Genomic DNA, 8,707 nt, shown 5'->3' on the forward strand with positions numbered 1-8,707 from the left:
CCCCCGCGTGGATCGCCTTTTCAGTTTAAAAAAATAAAAGAAAATGATGGAAATATCAAAAAAATAAAAGAAAAAAAGTTTCCCATGTGATATGTGGTCTAGTTGTTGGGAAAATTTGCAAATGTGAATTTTGACTTTATTTGCAAAATCTCTCTGAAATTTGTAAAAATGAGCATAACTTTTGCATACTAACTCGGATGAAAAAGTTTTTTATATGAAAGTCATCTACTCGCAAAGTTACATCCAAATTTAACGGGGAAACCCCGTTAAACATTTTCAAAATCCTCAAAAACCTAATAGAAAAAAAATTACGGGGCTTTTAAGATCTAGAGTGAAAAAAATCGAAAAAAATTCAAACAGTGGGCAAACTGTGGTCAAACAATGGTCAAACTAATTATTTTAGAATATTAGTGTTACTAAATAATTATTTCAGTTATTTCAATTTTGGTCAAATCTGGTCAAACTGTGGTCAAACAATGGTCAAACTAATTATTCAAGAAATATTAGTGCTACTAAATAATTATTGTTTTTTAAAACAATAGTTTCAAAATAAAACTATGAAATGTGTCACTTCATGCTCAAGCAAAATTCCTGAAGATTAATAGGATTGATATCTTAGTATTGTCAGGAAAACAACAAGTGCAGACTTGGAACGAGGGAGAATAGAACCCGGAAGTTAAGTGTGCTCAGGCTGGGGGAGTGGGAGGATGGGTGACCGTTCAGGAAGTTAGATGATTTGGAATGATGAGGGGTGATTAGAGGATAAATTGAGAAGTGATGAGGGGTGGTAATTACAGACTAGAGGTTAAAATAATTCAGAAATTTGAAAATAAAAAAATTCAAAAAAAAATTCAATTTTTTTTTTTAAAAAAATATCATAAAATTTCCTTTAGTCCTGGAGCTCCACGTGGCCGCGCCCTTTAGTCCCGGTTCTGGATTGAACCGGGACTAAAGGGAGAGGCATTAGTACTGACATTTTAGTCCCGGTTTCAGAACCGGGACTAAAGGCCCTTATGAACCGGGACTAAAGGCCCTTTTTCTACTAGTGTGCACGGTATGTTCCGTGCATGGTAGAAAAAAAATCCTACCATCGTCTATAACAGAATAACAACACCTACATTATTCACAAATTACATGGGCAAATGCACAAGAGACTGAGCAAATATTATCTTTTAATGAGAAACGAAAATAACCTATAAAATACATATCCTTGTGAAACCAAATGGAAGACATGAATCGTGCACCTCACACTAGCAGGGGGCCAACACTTTTTTAAGATTTTGGCTACATATACTAGTGCAGTTCAGTGCTATTAAGCCACCCCAATTGCACACGCCAATATGAAACTATGTGTAATGATCGCGTCGCAAATCTCTACTCCTAATGGAGCAGTTGGTAGTCTCGTTTCCAGGTTTTTTTTCGTCCCACCACTTTCGTCCGGTTTTTTTCCGTAGGTTAACCGTCGTAGATTTTTTTCGATGATGGTTTCTTATTCACCGGTTTATTTACCCCTCAGCTCTTTCCTTGCAAATCAGGACTTTCCAAACGTGCACGCAATCACGGATCTAAATTTACTAACTTATCCAAATCAACCGATACCTTCCATTATTGCAAATTTCTTTAGGAAACAAATAATAGATTTTAAGGAAACAAATAAAAGATTTTAAAGACACATCATACTTTACTAATAATCACTAAAAATCAAATCTAAATTAATTAATCTTACCTTAAATCACTCAATCACTTTAATTAGAAAACATTTTCTTTCCTAACTGCACCTCGCTTAGTGTGCACATAACAATCCGAAGTAATTAGAGTCACTTGATTGAATCCATTTATTTAGAGCGACATGATTGCGTTCCGGGATGGAGGCCATGATTTCGTCGAGGTCGTTGCTGCCTCCTACACTCAGGGTGTGTCGCCGAGATCGAGGCGAGCATGAGGAGCTGTGGCCACCGCCATGGTCACCTCATCGCAGGGGATGGAGCACGCCGTCGGCCTACAGCTTGTGAAGATCAGCACTTTCCAAACGTGCACGCAATCACGGATTTAAATTTACTAACTTATCCAAATCAACCGATATCTTCCATTATTGCAAATTTCTTTAGGAAACAAATGATATATTTTAAGGAAACAAATAAAAGATTTTAAAGACGCATCGTACTTTACTAACAATCACTAAAAATCAAATCTAAATTAATTAACCTTACCTTAAATCACTCAATCACTTTAATTAGAGAACATTTTCTTTCCTAACTGCACCCCGCTTAGTGTGCACATAACAATCCGAAGTAATTAAAGTCACATGATTGAATCCATTTATTTAGAGCGACATGATTGCGTTCCGGGATGGAGGCCATGATTTCGTCGAGGTCGTTGCTGCCTCCTACACTCAGGGTGTGTCGCCAAGATCGAGGCGAGCATGAGGAGTTGTGGCCACCGCCATGGTCACCCCATCGCAGGGGATGGAGCACGCCGTCGGCCTACAGCTTGTGGAGATCACTGTTGCTCTTCAGGTCGCGTGGTGACCGGATCTTGCCGATGTGTCCCTCCCCGACGACCTCCTCTTCGCCCGGTTGGCCGGCATGGATCTCGCCACTACTGCCCTCAACTTCTCTGCCTCGAGCTCGACGGTCAGCCACCATGGATCCCCCAGGTGGAGGGTCACGTGAACCAGCCGTCCTCTCATGCTGCAGCGGCGAGAAGGTGACATGGCTCTCCGTACACGAAGAGTGGAGTGTGGAGTTCGGTCAAGTACTTATATACTTGGCCTCTACTGCTGATCCATGTACATGGAGAAGAACAGACAACCGCTCATTCATGCTTCGTTCCACTCCTTTGCGCTATATTACTGGAGGTGACATTTTTCTATCTCTCTATGTTGTAACAAGCCTGTTGCCTGCATAGTTAATGGATTTTTTATTTAAATTTATCGCTGCTTAGTGCTTTGTTGCAATTGTTCACGCAAGATTCTTATATATAATCTGAGCGTATGTAGGCATACTTAGCTTTGCTATTCCATTTTTTTGGCGCATAGAAATAAGAGTATTGTCCAGGTTAGGTATTCAATTGAGTATGGTATTTGGATTGCTATCAGAATGTCTTTTCTATGCATGTGATTTCTCACATCTGGTTATAATATTTGTGAAGACATGCATTGCACGTGCACTTGGAAGCGGGCCCGTGGCCCGCGCTGGACAGCGCCGACGCCGACCTGAGCCACCTCGTCCGCGTATTCTTGGAGCTGTGGCTGGTCGATTTACATGAAATTAATTCCCTCAGTTCTGGTGGCAAATATAATACACATAATCCATATTGTTATGCACTAGCGTGTATGTGTGAAATAGATGGATTATGGTCCCGTACCCAATAGGATGGATATGTGTGTGTGTTAGAGAGAGAGGGAGAGGGGGATAGAGAGTGAGGAAGACGGAGGGAGAGTGTGTGTCTGTGTGTGTGTGAGGATTTGATGGTAAAAAAGGTCGCCAATGTCGTAATATTAAACTCTTAAAGTTAATGTGGCCCCGTTGCAACGCACGGGCGTTCTTCTAGTGATTTTAAAACAACGGTTTTGCTAAATTACAGCCGGATGAAAACAATTGGTGTTCAGTCGTTTTTTGAGCCGTGCGATCTCCGTCGCGAGATTCGTGCTCTTTTTTTTCGTCGTTTGCTGGCGCTGAGTTTCTTATCGGGCCCCTTCCTCTGCCTCTTCGTCTCGCTGCTCGATCCCCTATGTCATTTCGAGCGCGCAACCCAGGAGGCGACTGTGAGGGATAGCCATGGCGATTTGGAGATCCCCCTCGGTGCTCGTTGTTTGGTGGTGATTCGTCCCCGCTCCCGCTCCTGTTGCCTCGCTTCGTCCGCCTCGTCGTCGTTTCGCCAGCCGAAGGCCTGAAACATCTCTCCGCCCCGCATCCACCCCGCCCCCGCCCCGCATCCGCTCGTCGATTTTGTTCGATTCGGTATGTTCCCCTCCTTGTTTGCTTTGATTCCCATCTCTATATGTTAGCACGTAGTGTTTTCTTGGTCAGATCTATTTGCTTGTGTTAATCTCCCGCAGCTTGTCGTCTAGATGTGTGAGGTTGCGCCTTTCCCGTGATTGAATCTCGCATGTGCATGCGATTTTTGATTAGGATTTCCTGGTTGGTTTGTTAGCTCCATTGATCTGTACACCTTCAATCGATTTAATGGTTCTGGGTTTGATTTGCCAAGTGTGGACAACAGAGTCGTCTGAAACCTGAAGATTCAGACGTTGGTGCAGCACACAACAGTCAGTTTGATTGTTTGCAGAGGGTGTACCATATGAGTGGGTGTGGTAGGCTGAGTGATGCGCCAACGTGACAGGGTGTGTGTGTACCATATGAGTGAGTTTAGTCTGAACCTTCTCCCCTGTTCTCTGTACCTATCATATCCCTCCTGTAATTTGTGCAATCAATCTATGAGGTGAGGATTGTAATTTTCAATGGTTTGTTGTCACGGTTGGTATGCCGGCCGCCTTGGGGATTTGTGATTGTAATTCTCAATGGATTTTACAGTGTAAATCTTGTAGGATTTTCAGTGTAATTCTTGTCTGGATTTATAGTGTAATTCCAAGTAGATTTGCATTGTACTTCTCATTGTTTTGAATTTTCTAGTGTGATTCCTGTTGTACACTGTAATTCCTACTAGATTTATAATGTTTTTCTTAGTGGAGTTCCACTGTAATTCTAAGTACATTTACACTGTAATTCCTACTGGATTTACAGTGTCTTTATTAGTGGAGTTCCACTGTAATTAGAATCCAGTGGATTTAATTTACACTGTAATTCTAAGTGGATTTCCACTGTAAACCCACCGCGGCCTCCATTTTCCCTGCAGGTGTTTCTGGTCATGTGAGATTTATAAGGTTTGTTGTTAGCTGTGTGTAGGATTTCACGGTCAGACCTAACCCCCCCTTTTCGTCTGTTCTAGATTTACATTGTAATTCCTACTAGATTTACAGTGTTTTTCTTAGTGAAGTTCTACTGTAATTAGAATCCAGTGGATTTAATTTACATTGTAATTCTAAGTGGATTCTCACTGTAAACCCACCCCCAGCCTCCATTTTTTCCGCCGGCGTTTCTGGTCTTGTGATTCGGTATGTTCGTCGAGTTTTACCTGATCTTTCCCCCACTCACTATGGTTTGTCGTTAGCTGTGTGTAGGATTTCACGGTCAGATCTATCCCCCTTTCCGTCTGTTGTTTGTGGTAATTTCCTGCAGCTGTGTTGAATCTCATCTGTTGTGTGAGCTAGATTGCCGGGTTGAATTCGGTTAGTTGTCATGCGCCTGGACATGCGGTGATCCTCATTTCATCCATGTCCATGTCCCTGTCGGATGGGATGCTGTGTCTTTTAATTCAGATCCCTTGCTTTGCTAGTACGGATGGATGGAGGGATCCTCATTTGTTTCATCGCTCAACATCACCTGCCAACCAACCAAACTAGTTTACTGTTTTCCCCTATTCCTTCTGCAATCTAATTTAATCTAATCTGCTGTAGAACTCACTATAATTCTTCCGTCATTTGCACTATAATACTATTGTTCTTTTCACGATGTAATTCTAATGTAAAGTGTCACTAGGAATTGCATTGACTGTAATTGTTGTAAGACTAACCGCATTTCTACTGTATAATTCTACTATAAATTACACTGTAAATCTATTGAAATTACATTGCAACTGGAATTATTCTTTTGTAAATTACACTGTAAATCTACTATAAATTACACCGTAAATCTGATGAAATTATAGTGTAAACCACACTATTTATCTACAAAAAATACACCATAGTTCTACTGTATTTTTACAGCGTAATTCCTGTTTGTTTTCCACTGTAATTCTTAGTTGATTGCAGTGTAATTCCTTTTTGAATTTACAGTGAAATTCCTTTTTGATTTACAGTGTAATTGTGTTGGAAATTCAGTGATTCACTGTGTAGTTCATAGTGGATTATCTTCAGTGTATTTTTGGATTTACACCGTAATCCGTAGCTGTTTTTCACTGTAATTCCTTTTTGGATTTACAGTGTAATTGCCTTGGATTTACAGTGTATTTTTGCGAGCGGATTTACAGTGTAATTTGCGAGTGGATTTCCAATGTAATTTGCCTTGGATTTATAGTGTATTTGCGAGTGGATTTACACTGTAATTGGTAGTTGATTTACAGTGCTTTTTGCGAGTGGATTTTTCAGTGTAACTGCCTTGGATTTACAGTGGATTTTGCGAGTGGATTTACATTGTATTTGCGAGTAGATTTCCAGTGTAATTTACCTTTTATTTTCTGTGGATTTGCGAGTGAATTTTCACTGTAATTGGTAGTTGATTTATAGTGCTTTTTGCGAGTGGATTTTTCAGTGTAATTGCCTTGTATTTATAGTGTATTCTGCAAGTGGATTTCTAGTGTATTTTGCGAGTGGATTTCCAGCGTAATTCTTATTGGACTTTCAATGTTTTGTCACTGTATTTACAGTGCAATTATCAGTGTATTTTTTCAAAAAAATCATAGTGGGCTTGCAATGTATTTCCTATTAGCCCATGCCCTTTCCCTTTTTGTATCCTAGTTTTCGCATGCTTGAGTGTATAGATTCAGTAGACTCTCCCCCATTTCTTAGTAGAAATCCTTTTAGGTAGATTTTCCCCCATTCAGTAGATTTGGAATAAATAATGGATGTGCATTGTAAGCATTGAAATCTTCTTAGATGGGTAGTGGGTTTTGTAGTGGTTATGTAGTGAAATAAAAGAGATGTAGACTGTAAATGCTATCAATGCATTTCTTCTTTATATTTTTGTTATGTTTTATCCCTTCTGCCATTTCATCTCAGATTTTTTGTCCTTTCCTTTGTGTTTCTATATATTTAGGTTATAGATTAAAGTACGGGGAGACTCGTGAAGGCTTTTGGTAAGGGCACTTCTGCTGCTTGTGTTGAAGATTCTGATGATTCAGATGGAGATCCTTTTGTCCCCAATGATTTTGCGGAGGATGATCCTTTTCAAGCTTCAGAGGTTATATTTCTAATTTAATTTTTTATTTCTTTTATTCTTGTTTGGTAGCTTATTTGTTCCGGTTTTTAGTTCATTCATTGTTTCATCCGTTAATTGCAGGAAGGAATGGATGATCGTGATTTCGACAAAGCTTTGTATGAGTTCTACGTGTCTCATGTAAGTGTTATGTTCTAGTTAATGCTTTTGTACCAGTTTCTTCTGTTAATGCTTTTTTGTACCAGTTTCAGTTTTTTTATCAGTTAACGCACATTTGTAGTTAATGGGTAATTCCTCTTTTTTATGTTTTCGCAGAAAGAGAATTGCTTAAAACGGAAGATTACAAATGTTGGAGCTCGCAATGTGGTATTTTAATTTTTGTTGTTTGTATTTCCTTTTTTGCATGCAACTTCTCTATGATAGATATAGATACAAGTTTTAGATAACTCCTTCTATAATCTTCATTATACCTATTTTTTGTGGAATGGCTATTGATGTACAAGAACCTAGTTCCATCTAGTTCTAGTTGTTGTTGCTAGATGTCCTTTCCTTTTGTTTATTTTAGTGATAATTTACCCTGATTCTTTCTTTTGTTTGTGTTTCTTGTTGTGTTGTAGAAGCGCAAGAGGTCTTCTGATTTTCCTATAGCAAATACATTCACTAGATACTCTGGCAAGCTGTTCTCCACTGTTATTGGTGGCTTGTCTCCTAGGCAAGTTCGTGTTCTTCAGAATTACAGGGCAGATTGCCTTCTGAAATTTGTAGTAAATCTTAGCGGTTTTACATAGCAAATGCTAATTGGTTTTACATAGTAAATTTTAGCGGTTTTACATAGCAAATGCTAATTGGTTTTACATAGTAAATTTTAGCGGTTTTACATAGTAATTTACACAGTTGTTTACACTGTAATTTTAGTACTTTCTTACTGGATTTTACTGTTTTTGTAAGCGGGTTTTTCAGTGTATTTTTTTTTGTCATTTTAATGATTTCTGTAGTGTCAATCTTAGTGAACTTTGCAGTGTAAATTTACTGGATTTTAATCTACATTTTCTTAGTGGTATTGTTAGTGCATTAGTCATTTTGTAACTGCTTTTCTGTAGATGATATCTGTGTTTGTGACACGTAAGGAAGACTGTGAGCTCAATTTTCTGAGTGCTAAAGGATCCACTCACGGCTGTTTCTTTCAGAAACTTGCAAGTAGTCTCTGTTGCTGTTTCCCTACACTACTTTGGTCCTAGTGTTTCTAGTGTGTTGTTAGTGACAAGTACAGTTCCAGAAATTCGCAAAAAAATGAAAAGAAAAAAGTACAGTTCCAGAGCTTTTTTTTTGCCCCTTGTAGCAACTAAGTGAGGATTTGAACTGTGAATAATGGGTGTGGCTGCCGCCCTTTTTGTTACCTTTTCTGTTTGGGTTTGAAAAAGGAGAGGGCGGACCCGTTAAAGTTTTTGTTTGGGTTTAGAAAAGCGGGACAGAAAAGGAAACGTACAGGAACATGAGACACAGCCAGTTGTCACATTATATAGTTGGCTGAAAAATCCGACTGAAACCCAATTGGTTTTCAGCCGGATGTCAATTAGACAGTCCCAACAACTAAAACAAAACCATATGCCCAAAAATGAACCGTGTTAGATGGATGACTCATGGCACATGCTTGATTAGATCCAACCATGTGTGTGACATCCCATCACACACACTTATTAGCAGACGAGCCG

At 39.3% G+C, this 8,707-nt stretch overlaps 1 long non-coding RNA gene across 1 annotated transcript; it reads left to right on the forward strand.

Moving 5' to 3' along the window:
• Window positions 1-3,698: 3,698 nt before the first annotated feature.
• Window positions 3,699-8,061, forward strand: LOC123148218 (uncharacterized). The gene is made up of 5 exons (XR_006473687.1): window positions 3,699-3,962; window positions 6,876-7,019; window positions 7,119-7,175; window positions 7,311-7,361; window positions 7,613-8,061. It is a non-coding gene; the product is annotated as an uncharacterized lncRNA (long non-coding RNA).
• The last annotated feature ends 646 nt before the right edge of the window (window positions 8,062-8,707 follow it).

This window comes from Triticum aestivum, chromosome 7A (genome assembly GCF_018294505.1).
Source record: "Triticum aestivum cultivar Chinese Spring chromosome 7A, IWGSC CS RefSeq v2.1, whole genome shotgun sequence".
NCBI lineage: Eukaryota > Viridiplantae > Streptophyta > Magnoliopsida > Poales > Poaceae > Triticum > Triticum aestivum.